Raw genomic sequence first — 13,878 nt, 5'->3', positions numbered from 1 at the left:
TAATTTTAAAAACGATTGTTATTCGTCGCGATAAATCACGGGTAAAATGCTGCTTTCAGCCGAAATCATGTTGGATGTTTCAGTTGCTTGCAAGGGCAATAACACAATATGTCAATTTGTTTTATTTAAGATTACATGTCACATATACTCTAGAACGAAGAAATACTTCACAAGAAGCAGTCACTAAGCTATAACTATCACCCTGAAAAAATAGAGTTAGATGTTTACTTTTCTTTTGTTTTCTTGCAGGTAGTTGTGTACAGCCCTGGTGCACATCGAAATCTCCGAGACATAGTACTATAGCACGCTGTTAGAGGGTACAAAACAAGCTGGTGTATTTCATTGGTATTTATTAATTTATATAGCGTTTGGAAATATAAACCAAAGCGTTGTTAACGTAAATTCATTGATATAGGAGACGTGATGCGTTGAAGGGTGAGTACGTGGACAATGACTACACAAGCCTGCAGGAAACAACTTTTTTTCCAGCTTCATGGCATATTATTTCTGAAAGATGTGTTTTATAGATCGCAGGTTCTAAAAATGACTTCCGCAACATCTCATTTAGCTTTTTTACAAAATGATAACAAGTTTTTGATAAAAACAAGTAGTTATTACAATGAACTAAAGATATATTTTCCTGCAACTAATAAAAAAATTGTTTCTGATTTATACACAATTTTAGGTCTTCTCTTTTTTATTAACTCTTTAGTTTTTTTCTCCTCTTTGATGCTTCTCCTAACTCGTTTCCGACTTCTTTCTCTGATTTACCTACTAGGCAGTTAACATATGAGGCACGTTCAGAAAGTAAGTGTACTAGATTTTTAAATCTTTTAAAAAAAATTTTGTTTGCAAAAAAAATGTTAATATACTTCTAGACTATTTTCCACATAATCTCCATCCTGTCCAGTGCTTGTGGTGAGCCACGGCACAAACTTCTTTATGCCGTCCTCGAAAAACTCTCCCGCCAGCTCCTTCCCCCACTTCAGAACCTATTTCTGCACCTGTTCGTCGGTTGAAAATTTCGTTCCACTCATGTGTGCCCTCATGGAGGCGAAAAGATGGTAATCTGGAGGCGCTAAGTTAGAGGAATACGGGGGTGGTTCGAAACATCCAAACAAATGAGTCTAAGAGCGCCTCGGTAGCTAAGGCTGTGTAGGAAAACGGGCGTTGTCGTGCAAGAAGCACACTCCTCTCGTCAGCATTCCTCTCCTTTTCTTTTTAATGTTCCTTTTGGGTTTTTTGGGGTCTCACAATGTAGTAGTCTACTGATGGTCTCTTCCCAACGCAGAAATTCGACAAAATTGATGGCTTTTCGGTCCCAAGACTCTGAGACCACAATTATTTTATCAGGAATTGTGGTTCTGAACTTTTTAGCAGTCAAGAAACTGTTGTGACGCACTTTGATGACCGTCTTTTTGTCTCAGAAATGTACTTACTCACCCACGTTCCAGTTCAAGTCGCTCAAGAAACTCGTGGTCGCTATTGACCCGATTCTTTTGTCGTGCTGCTCTGGCAGAGCGCAGTTACCGGTATCCCAGCGCTTCTCTGCGTGTCTCATATAAGAGTATTATAAGGCCAGTATATCATATAAGAGAGTATTGTATATTTTATACCGTGCAAGACACTGATTCGCGATATCAGTGTAAACTCGGTGCCCATTTAGGCAAGCCTCTTTTTCAGCAAGTTTTGCTGTGAGGTATTTAACAGGTTTCCTAACAACAAATTGTGGTTATTAGTTTTATTTTTGAACCCTATTTTCTGTGTATATTTGGTATATGATTGTTCATTTACTGAAGTTACCACAGTCGCCCACTACTTCTTTAATGACATTTAACATCAGGTGCTCACATGAAAAATAGCAGTATTACAGGTACAGTACATCATATGGGAGATTATCGTAGTTTTGTTACTCTCTTTTCATTACTTTTTGTAAATCCCTGTCAAGAATTTACGCTGATATTGCCAATCATTAGTTTGGTCAAGCCTTTCAGTATGGTAAGAGAGGGCGTAACGTCCCACTGTAAACGGTTAATATTTTTACATTTAATCGATGTTTCTGGAAATGTAAAAAGGATGTTTCTGATATTAACTCTTCTGTATTTATTTTTAAGAAATTACTATGCGCTTTTACGTTAGGTATATTCGTGTAAAATTTTATATTTTACTTTACGTCAGAGGCGATAATTTATTGTATTTTTTATTATGCCTGTACTGCGTTCTGTAAAGTTTTGCTATGACTTCTGAACGATAAAAAACCATCATGTGATTTTAAAGGCTATTTTTACGTAAGCTTCCGTTTTTTTATTAGTAATATTTGTTGTATTTGTATTTGATGTCTGTGTGTTGTACGCTTTTGGAATGCAGAGGGCGCTACGTTGCTTGCTCTTGCTACATTGAGCTTAGCTAGTTGGCTGTGCAAGCTACAAGGTCACTGTGCGCTGGGTCGGCAACTGCTAAGGTTACAAAATAGGCTTTTCGGTAAATTTAAAAATTATTATATGCAGTAAAAGTAAAGATATCTGTTGGAAGTAATCATCACAGTATATGTTACAACTCATAGAAAATGTTGTGGTATTATGATATGGGCCAAGAAGATTCGAATAATTTTGTTATGTACGAGAATCTGTATATTTGTGTATATTTTCCTGTTGCCGTATTTTTTTATGGTGGTTATAAATAGGGCCACATTTGTGTTAATATCATCATGTCTGATAGTTGTTATGCGTTTTTAGCACTGAAGACGGCCACACAGTGGCCGAAATCTATCTGTAAAATAAAGTATCTCAATATTTACAACCGATGCTGCCATTTATCCAAAGTTTATTGAAAATAATGCGGTCGTGGTGCACACGGTTCCCAATGGAACTATACATCAAAAAAATTGTGTAAGAGAGTTCACGAAACATCGCAGAAAATTTATCCACTGTTAATCGGCGGTCTTCACGAACACACTCCCCGGTTTTTTCCACCAACTCATCAGTCAAAATGGAATGTCTTCCATTCCTCTATTCGTCATGAACACTTGTTCTGATTCCACTAAACTCCCTACACCACCCTTTTAAACTCTTGCCCGTAAATCTGTTTGATTCGCGAAAAAATTTCAGTTGGTGTTATTCTTTCTGCGAGTAGTAAGTGTATCACAGAACGTGACTCGCACTTGGCAGGTTTATTACCGACATCTTTCACGCAACGCAACTGGAAACTACAACGTGGGTTTCCGTGCTACCGTGTTCCTGCGATGCTCGCTGTGTTTAAGGAATCCACCTCTATCACTCAGTGCTGACAACCACAAAAAAACAGCCCATTACGGTCACAGTACACTTACGTTCTGAATTATTGACACCCATCTTTCTTGGTAATGTCTCCTGATATCGCGGACATCCTGGTGAAACCTTTCAACCTGTTATTTACTGTCGGCTCTCAAGTTTTCTGAAAAATAATCAGGGTCTAAGTCTTAGGGGTGAACAAAAAGCTCGTCTTGCATCGTGGAGTTTCACATGCCTGCGTGCGCCTTACAATAGTTTTGTAATCAGGCCTTCATATGCCTGCGTAAGTCAAGGTCCTTAGTATTACCCAAAAACTTGTGCACTACATTCAAGACTCCCAGGCTCCTCCTGCCTATTCTCACGTTGATTCCAAAAATAGGACATCAGATAAAACATTTCTCACGTAAGTTCCAGTGAAAACTTCCTTCTTTAACTTGGCTTCAGACAGTTTCGGGAACTTGGAACACAGATATTCGAAAGAATCCCCATCGGTTGGCAGCGGTTTGACAGATTGCTTTATAAGCCTCAATTTAATATGAATAGATGGTAATGAATTTTTTTTGGTGGAATTAAGATCATATTGACGACGTTTTCACCGACAGGGGTTAAACTGCCTCGCAGTGCCCAGTCAGTTTTTGTCCAATGCAGCCGTCTGTCTCTACTACCCCATAAAAAACGTAAGTAAGGATATTTCGTATAATCTCCCTACCGACCAACGACGTTGTTAGTATTTTGAAATCTTCACGAACCATCCACTGATGATCTTGATATCTTTCTGAAGAATCGTAGCAACTTAAAGTTTTTTGCATATGAGATGCAAATACATATAAATTGTACAGAAAGACTGCTTTGGGGCTGCTTTCGAAGAATCAATGAATATGCGTCATTTGATGAATCACATTCTATTTTAGAACACTTCATGTGCCAATGAACATCATTACAATAAACCAGATTTCCCTCTCTCAGTGCCTGTACCACGAAAATGAGATACCAGACGATAGCAGGTTTTAATTTCTTAGCCTTGATGCTAACAATACTGGTGCATCTTTTGCAGGTTATAAGTCTGTTACTATGTCGTTGAGATCAGTCTGAGAAAAAAGTTGAGGTACCTCACCAGCAGGAACATCTGAACTATATTCGTCGTAGGAAGTTAATCTGTTTTACTCCTGCGACTCACTCAAGACGTTATCTAAATTAGAATGTGGATGTGGAACTGGTGCTTTGGAGCCATGGAACACTGGACGAATAGCTGAGTCAAGGTTAAGGTAAGATATTTTATTTTTATTTTTTGTTTTAAACCCATTCACATCTAACGAATAGATGTAGCAGTGGGTTGTCTAATTTTTCTCTTCTCACCGTATCATAGGAATTCCCAAACTAAATCAGTTCTTTCTTATCCGTAGACCACAAACGAAGATTTTCCTGTCATCTTCTGCACACTACATATGGAGCCTGTACTTTTTATTGATCTCCGGGTTTCAATTCGAAATATGTAAAATAAGCTCTCTTCACAAACACTCTTGCTTATTTTACACTGTGTATACACTAGAAACATAACGAAAGCGGTCTGGAGAAATTACACAACCCCTGAGCCACAATCAAGAAATAAAAACATAAGCACCATAAAGTTCGAACAGTGGATATAAACTGAGTTTGTTGTCACATTGCCATCGAGATATTGAGCATACTAAGGTCCTTGAAATGTGATCCAATCCAACAGTAGCTTGTTAATATTTATTGCTAGTACCACAGATAAAACGTCGAAATATCCAGTAATATTGCTCTCTATGAACTAATTCCATCTGTTTTGAAACAATCGTGCAACCTTCCTCCTTGCACAAAAAATACTTTACCCACACACCTCTACCACTATTCTCTTCCTGCAGATGCTCCGAGAGCAAGATTTTTAGGGGCGCAAAAAATTCATAAGATGCCATTTCTGCCATGTAATAAAGTATAATATAACGGGGCTTGCATATAGTCTCGGTCATAGTTGATGTCCTATATTGACATTTTTCAACATTTATTATTTTATATATTCAGAAGGGGGGGGGGGGCGCCATCGTCCTGTCTGCTCCCTCCCCTCCCCCTCTCCGCCCCTCCCCTCCGCCATCCCCACCCCCAGCACCTCTGAAAAGGCGGGTCGTGAAACCTCCGACTGGTTGGAGAGCCCCGCTTTCACTCGTGGCACATGATCAAAACAAGTGTTCTCACTTGCTTCACAACCCCTCTGTTGTGTTTCTGTTATGAAATTAAGATTCTACCTAATAACGTACACCAGGAATGAAAAGATGCGAGAAAAAGTAGCCTTAGGTACAATACACAAGCAAATAATATTTATGTATTACAGAAAGGTATTTAGGAAAGTTTATTTATTGAGAAATTTGTTTTTGATTTTTGTTCACAAAATTTGTTGTTGATTCGTGTTCCCAAAATAGTTGTACCGAGTTTCCCATAGCGAACAGTAGCTAGAGTCCGCGCAGGATATGGTAGCTGATGCTCAGTAACTAGTTATCATTCATAACCGATAAAAAAGTTGTTATTGAATTACTTATAGGTTTATATGTCAGCTTCTCGATGACGTGCCCATCATCTCGTTAATAGTCATAGTTATTGTGATATTTGCACTGAAGAATGACACTACACGAAATTCCATAAAGCTTGCAATGAAAAAGAGGAGTCGCTATGACATGGGTTTGGTGCATATTACATAGCATGTTGTTGCATATGAAATTTAGCTAACATATTGAATTTCTCTTTAGACTTGAGTGGAGGTCTCTATCTATCACCAGCCTCGAGAAACTTTATTTTCTGTAGCACACTCAGTTGCGATCACGACCGCTAACGATAAACCCAGAAGAAATATCCACAACATTCCTCATATTTCGTAGATGGACTGAGATATCGAAATGAGATTTTGGCAAGTGATAGCACGCAGAGTATTCCGCCGTACTGTTATTACACCAAACCTCTTTATCTACCCACGCAAAGAGTAGAGTATTCTGCAGTATGGTTACTACACGAAACCTCACTATCTAGTGGATTATTCCACTAACTACAGACTTTTTAGAAGAAAGAATGTAATTTCTAAGGGGCATCAAGAGCAGGTGGAACGAGAAATCCTGTGAGTTTTAGAAAACATAAGTGAAGACATTACACTTTTATTTTTGTACCGAGGACGTGCTTTTTTATAACTTATTGATCTTACTTTTCCTCGATTCCTCACTTAAAAAAATTAATGAACCACCCTTTCAGAATTCTCTCATAGCTGCGTCTACACAAGTTAGTGAGGTGACATTGTGTAAAGTTCGCTGTGTTTTGGCAAAAGAAGCAAATTTTAACATTGCTACAAGTGGAATGCAGATTTTACTCAAAATTCGCCACTCATGACGTTTCTCTTCAGTTACAAATGGTTAACAAACCAGGCGAAAATAAATCGCTACTTCTGTTGCATTTTCTGCAGAATTCTTCTTAGATGCTAACCAAAGCAGTGTTGACAGTAGATCTTCTTGAAAGGTCACCATGCAAATCTGGGAGTGCAGGTACTCCAAGTAATGGTTACAAAAAACATGAGCGTAGGCTTCAGTTTAGAACGGCACTTCCCCTCCAGCCCTCGGCATTTCCCCTACAGCACCTTCACCATCACCACTCTCCACGTGCGTGCCCTAACAACTGCACACCTACCAGCCACGTTATTCTGCATTCACTATACTGAGGTTGGTCATAAACCTTGCGTACCTGAGAGGGATATCTGAGTTACCTCAAGTGAGATTTTATAATATATGTTTTCAAATAATGGACTACATTTTTTGTATTTGTCCTTTGAAATGTCTGTAAAGAGACAAAAAAATTTTGTAATTTTATGTAGACCGGAATTAACACGTAATTTAAGGCAGAAAGCCATGGTGACGTAAATACCGCATATCGTGTTCCTTGTAACAGTGTTTTCTGGCTAGCTACATGACTTATTGCTCACGTCCTATCCTGTTTGCCATTCCTGTCTTGATCTGTATTTATGCGTCACCACATATAGAATAAATACAGGATGGTTAAAAATGCTTTCTTTCTGTTACGTAACGGATGTTGGTTGTTAATTAACCAAAAGATTAAAGATCACCGAGTTGTTTTATGAATTCGTGCTGGCTTCGTATTGAAAGGTAAGACACAACATAGTCGTCTGTTAGCTGAAGTTTGTGAAGATGATAATTCTCAACTGGAGCATATTTCGATATTAGGATCAACAAAATTTCCACAGTTATAAGTTCCACAGAGGTGTTCTGAATAATGGTACAGGGTAAATATTTTCTGGATAAATATTATACACAATGAAGAATTCTTGTTAATACAGCTTTCCATTTCTCAAATGTCTTACGTTGTTCTAATTGAATGGCGTCATCGATTGTTTCACATTTCTGTAATTGCAATTCAAGCCTTCTCCAGTTTCCGAAGGCTTCAACATGACGACAACTAGTTTTATAATCTAATACTCTGGGGTTAAGCTTTTCCCATGATTTAAAACCATGTGGCTGTTCAAAAGAATTTCGTTCTATATTGTTTTTAAAAAGCGTGCCTTCTTGCCTTCAGCAGTGCCACTGTGTCGACTGAAGAGTAACTAGTTTTGTTTATTTATGAATTGTTTGTACGCATTTTTTAAAATTATCTAATTTTTTTTCAGATTTTATCTCATTCATAAAAGAATCTGGTGCCCATTGCAGGAAAAGGCGAAAAACAGAACAGGAGCTACTTGCTAATTATCTGGGAGTCTTGAGAGATCTATTGTCGAAATTTCTGATAGCGCCAGCATTGAAAATACTCAAGAATTTACGTGTCCATGTAATCCAGAGTCCCTAAGCTGTTTACTCTCTACAGCAGAAGCAGAGACAATTTTACCTGAAAATGCTTCAATGCCTGCGCAGAAAATTACTCTCTCAGAGCAGATTGATTTGGAAGTTGTCACTGAAATTAGTTATTGGTCAGAAAATGTAAGCGAGATTTGAAAAATGAACTTGTTAAGAGAGGGGCATATGAACTACAGAATAATGATGCATTTTTTTCACTAGATAATACCATCAGATCATTCTGTAACAATATGTTTTACATGGACTTAGAAAATGGCGAGAAAATTCCAAAAACAAGCTGCTTGCATTCTTCTGTTAAACCTACTACATGTTACTTTCCTTACACGCTTTTTAAAAATAATAAAGAACGAAATTCTTTTGAACAGCCACATGGTTTTAAAAGGCTTGAAATGCAATTACAGAAATATGAAACAATCGATGACGCTGTTCAGTTAGAACAACATAAGACATTTGAGAAATGAAAAGCTGTATTAACAAGAATTCTTCACTATGTATAATAGTTACCCAGAAAATATCTACCCTGTACCATTATTCAGAACACCTCTGTGGAACTTATAACTGTGGACATTTTGTTGATCCTAATATCGAAATATGCTCCAGTTGAGAATTATCATCTTCACAAACTTCAGCTAAAAGACGACTATTTGTGTCTTACCATTCTATACGAAGCCAACATGAATTCATAAAACAACTCGGTGATCTTTAATCTTTTGTTTAAGTAACAACCAACATCCGTTACGTAACAGAAAGAAAGCGTTTTTAACCATCCTCTGTTTATTCCATAAACCTCTGTGTCTACCAGTTTCAGTCATGGGCCACCTTCACAGGATGTCCTTCCACACTGAAAGTTAAGACATAATGTACACAAAAATAATATTACTTGACAATAATGTGGTTATGTCATACATATAGATGAAAATGGATTAGGTGAAAGCATATTTCATCTTCCTTTCAGGCTGATACAACCTCAAAGATCTCATACTGAAAATTCACAATCAGTAGTCAAATACAGCACTTACAAAACTAACGAATATGCTTCATAACGATTAATGTCAAAAGGACGAAACATCATGGAGAAACACATACACACGAAACAAGACGGACAATCGTCTGTAGCGTACGATCACAGATGATAATGCCTGTGGTACAGATCCTGGTGGTAATACCGTAGGCGTTAACAGAGAACTTGGTCTCTGTTGCTAAGAAACAAGAAAATGATAAGCCATAATTATAGAGGAAGTTAATAACCCAACAAATATGACTATATATAAATCATATTCAGGATTCAATAATATTCAGAATAATGAAGTAACAGTACTGGCATATAACACAAAAGTCACAATCGTGTTAAACCAACATAACAGCATAGGAAAGCATATTAGTTGGTATTGTAAGGATGCACCTCAGGCTACACATCATCTGTTACTGGATACAGAAGTGTGCAACTGTCAAACACAAATATATCTAGAAACATTTATTGTATTAACACATAGCAATAACGCAATAAAACATGTTCCTTAATGGGGTAAGAATACAATGTCAGCATCTATGGAAACCTTGAGCTACATATGATCCATATAGAATGTATACATACAGAATGGTCAAAAAGTAGTATGGTAAACGTTATCCATATTTAAGGTGTAAATCGAAAACGAAGTTAACACAATACTTAAATCATTAAAATTATGTTGAATCAATAAAATGAGCCATGTCCAACATTATACAGACATAGTAAAATGTAACTGCTTAAGACCTCAATGTTACATAAAAATAAAACAGATCAAGCTGCATGTCAAAAGAATTGCCCACAGTGTCGTATAATGTGCCATATAAATATAGAGGGTCCCTCCATATCCACATCCAGTGACGCCTGTGGGCTGAGGATGACACGGCGGCCTGTCGGTACTGTTTGTCCTTCATGGCCTGTTCAGGTGGAGTTTAGTTTTTAAATACAGAGGGGTCCAGAAAAATGTAGACACTCTTCGACAATATTAATGGAACAAGATGACACTGTTACACGGGGGGAGGTCATTTTATGCTATTAAAGTGATCCCCCGTTACCAGCAAAACATCGTCGATGCCACTGAACTGTTGACTGAATTATAGCTGTTAGTGTTGGTGGTGTCGTAGCTCCACAGGACGCCTCGACTGTTTCTCGTAGCTCGTTCGGTGTAGCTCACCAAGAAATCAAGGAAATGTCCCTCCGCTTTGATGGGGACGTTCAGTACCCCGAGGGTGGACTCTCAGGCTCATTTCCCCTGAAACACAAATATATTAACACAACTAGCTGACTACCCGGTGTTTCCTTGGTATATATTTTTTCCAGTCTTCTGTTTGTTCATTTACTCCTTTTTCCCTCTGTGCCCAACTCCTCTTCCCATTTTCGATTTCACACAGCTTCATCTTTATAAAGTCCTATCTCCTGAACTAGGTGTCGTACAATTATATAATTTTTCAGGTGCTTTCAGCGGCACATATGGATACTGTCTGCGAAATGTGTTGCGAATAGAGTTAGTAGCAAAGAAATAATAAATCAAAACTTCATGCCAGATGCGACAGTTTTATTGCACGAGGAGGAGGAGGAGGAGGAGGAGGAGATGAGTGTTTAACGTCCCGTCAACAACGAGGTCATTAGAGACGGAGCACAAGCTCGGAGTAGGGAAGGATGGGGATGGAAATCGGCCGTTCCCTTTCAAAGGAACCATCCCGGCGTTTGCCTGAAGCGATTCCGGGAAATCACGGAAGCAGGATAGCCAGACGCGGATTTGAACCGTCGCCCTCCCGAATGCGAGTCCAGTGTGCTAAACATTGCGCCACCTCTTTCGGTTTTATTGCACGAACAGCGAAATGTAGAGAACGATAAACTTTTTCCTTTTCATCATTTTGTGGTGGGTGTAAGCAAGAAAAAATTTCTTGAAGGTTTGAAATCGCGTGTAAATTTTGTTGCAAGTCATCAAAGGCTTTCATTCTAAATTACTGGATGACTGAAATCTATGGAATTTGGTCGTCGTCGGCTGTCTTCTTTTCCACCCCCACCCCTCTGACAGGCAGGTGGCTTGCTACCCCCACAGCGCTTCTTTCCAGTCAGTAAGTGATACGGGTATCATGTTTGATTGAAATAGATCTAGTAGTTTAGGACGAGAAGTGGAACATACATACGTACTTACATCAATTTTTATAATATGCATACATTAAGTTGACTTTAAACTGTAAGATGGAAGTATTACATCGTTTCATTAATATTTCCAAAAGCAGCTTGTGATTACTGGTGGTGACGATCACGATGATGATGACGAAGACAATGGTTCCAAATAATGATGATGATGATCATGACAATGATTCCAAAATTTTGTTATTGAGACATCTGGACAGCAGTTAAAACTATCATATAACTGTAACAGTGTGTTACAACAACATTGGGTGTAGAATGAGATTTTCACTCTGCAGAGTGAAAATCTCATTCTGGAAACATCCCCCAGGCTGTGGTTAAGCCATGTCTCCGCAATATCCTTTCTTTCAGGAGTGCTAGTTATGCAAGGTTCCCAGGAGAGCTTCTGTAAAGTTTAGAAGGTAGGAGGGAGGTACTGGCAGAAGTAAAGCTGTGAGGACGGGGCGTGAGTCGTGCTTGGGTAGCTCAGTGGTAGAGCACTTGCCCGCGAAAGGAAAAGGTCCCGAATTCGAGTCTCGGTCCGGCACACAGTTTTAATCTGCCAGGAAGTTTCAACATTAGTGTAGTTAAAAACATTTATACAAACTCGTGGACAGCTAGAACGTTTGCACTGCAATATAATTCGAACAAATACAGCTTCCAATCACGTCAATGACCCTAATTATACAGCAAAACGTTGATTCTACGAACAGTTTAAAAATTAACTTCTCTTTCTTTCTCCAAGATAATGCTAGCGCTTTTTTATCGACACAGTACCTAATCCAAGTTTCTGTCCTACTGTAGTGACATCTGTCGTCTCACTGAAGAAACTTCCATTGAGTAATTTATCAACGTAGACCACAGATAGCGTTCGCAGTTACTCGGCGGCTAAAGCTTTTCCCGGTGAACGGGCACGCAGGACTATCGGTCATAGCTGAACTGTCAGTGCCCATTATCGTAGCAGATGTTGCCGAACCTCGTTTTGGAGGACACCGGCTACAAAAATGAACCAGTGACAAATCATGAGACTTACTGAAATTGTGTCGTCTGACAGTAAGACAACACTAGGAAGAAGAAACTATTTTTGACTACGAGTTACACTCCATCTGGTTCAGCAGTGGTTAATTTTTCGAGCCCTGTGGTGAAACGGTACATGTGAATCAATTTCGAGATTAATCTGGACTGTTTTTGGATGAGTTATGTAAAACTAACCGCTGTAACAGAAAGCGGTTAGGAGCCACTGCTTCTCGTGATTGTGAATTAGATATTTATTGACGTCCCATGTAAGTACAGTGAGGTGGCAGTTTCATTCTTTAACTTTGGATCAGCTATCAAGAATACAGCAGACATAATTCTTCAAACACTACAGGCAGAAGAGCTGGGTGGCAACAGCTTAGGTCTGTATGAGTTTGAAACGTACTTTGAACCATTACTCAATGAGACTTTCACAGAACTTTATTTCAGTCGATGGCTATCAAACTGAGTGGCTCGCGACATAATTGATGCGATCTTAGTGTGACGTACTTGATTTGCTCAAAATCAGTTAGGTTATAGTTCCAGTTTTGTTGTCACTATATCGCCTAATTAGAATGCTTTTTGCTGATAAAAAATTGTTTCATTAAGCATGTTACTATCTAGGAGATTCCGCCAACACAATCAACGGGGCTAGTAAATATTTCCACTTGAAAACTAATGACTCTGATTTGATAGTATTGTCCAAACTTGGAAACTATAACGTACAATCACTCGATTATGACCACGTGCTTAGCACGCACCTACCGCTTCGTTATATCAGTCTATAGATTTTAATACGGATAACAACTCAACGTGATGAGTGATTCCATTGAGAGCTGAAGTGTGAATCGATGACCAGATGTGCTCAACAGGAATGGCATCTGATTGATTTACGGCCTCTCCAGAACAGGAATCAGTGTTATATTCTTGTAAACACTCCAGCGGAGTGTGTACTGTTCTCTAGTAAAATGCGATTTAGAAAAATTTGTTACTTTGTAGGACGCACCCACATCAAAGGTGACAGAGAGTACGGAAACCAGCCTTTTATTCGTGTCGGGTGGCACCAGTCTGAAATCCGGTCGCGTCACGGCATAAAAGTGCCACCACTAGCCCACTCTGCGGAAACCCTGTACTGTAAAAACCGGCCGCCTCATGTGGTCAGTACCGGATACGCAAAGGGCTACAAACAGAGCGGAAGAGAGACTCGGTACACCGACAGACTACTTGCCAGGCTTTTCACATTATTCTACTTGTTTTCACTGACTGTTGAAAGTGTTCTGGACCATCAGAAATATGTGAATTTCAAACAAATACATTATCAGGCTGTCCACTGACGTATTATTGTTTTCATGTAACTCATCAGTATCTCAACTATATTTGTGACATTTCACGTCTGTTATCGTCACAACTTTTTCGTACTAAGAATAAGTTTTAATGTTCGCACACAGAACAACTTTTCTAGTATTTTAGTATCTAAAGAATCTTTGCATGGCCCTTTCATCCATTATCATTTGGCTTATTCACATTTTCTGTTTCCTTCATTTCAACACAACGTAGATATTTTTTGTACTACCTCTTCAACTCTCAT

The sequence above is a fragment of the Schistocerca serialis genome, chromosome 4 (assembly GCF_023864345.2).
Source record: "Schistocerca serialis cubense isolate TAMUIC-IGC-003099 chromosome 4, iqSchSeri2.2, whole genome shotgun sequence".
NCBI lineage: Eukaryota > Metazoa > Arthropoda > Insecta > Orthoptera > Acrididae > Schistocerca > Schistocerca serialis.
This window is presented reverse-complemented; position numbering follows the sequence as displayed.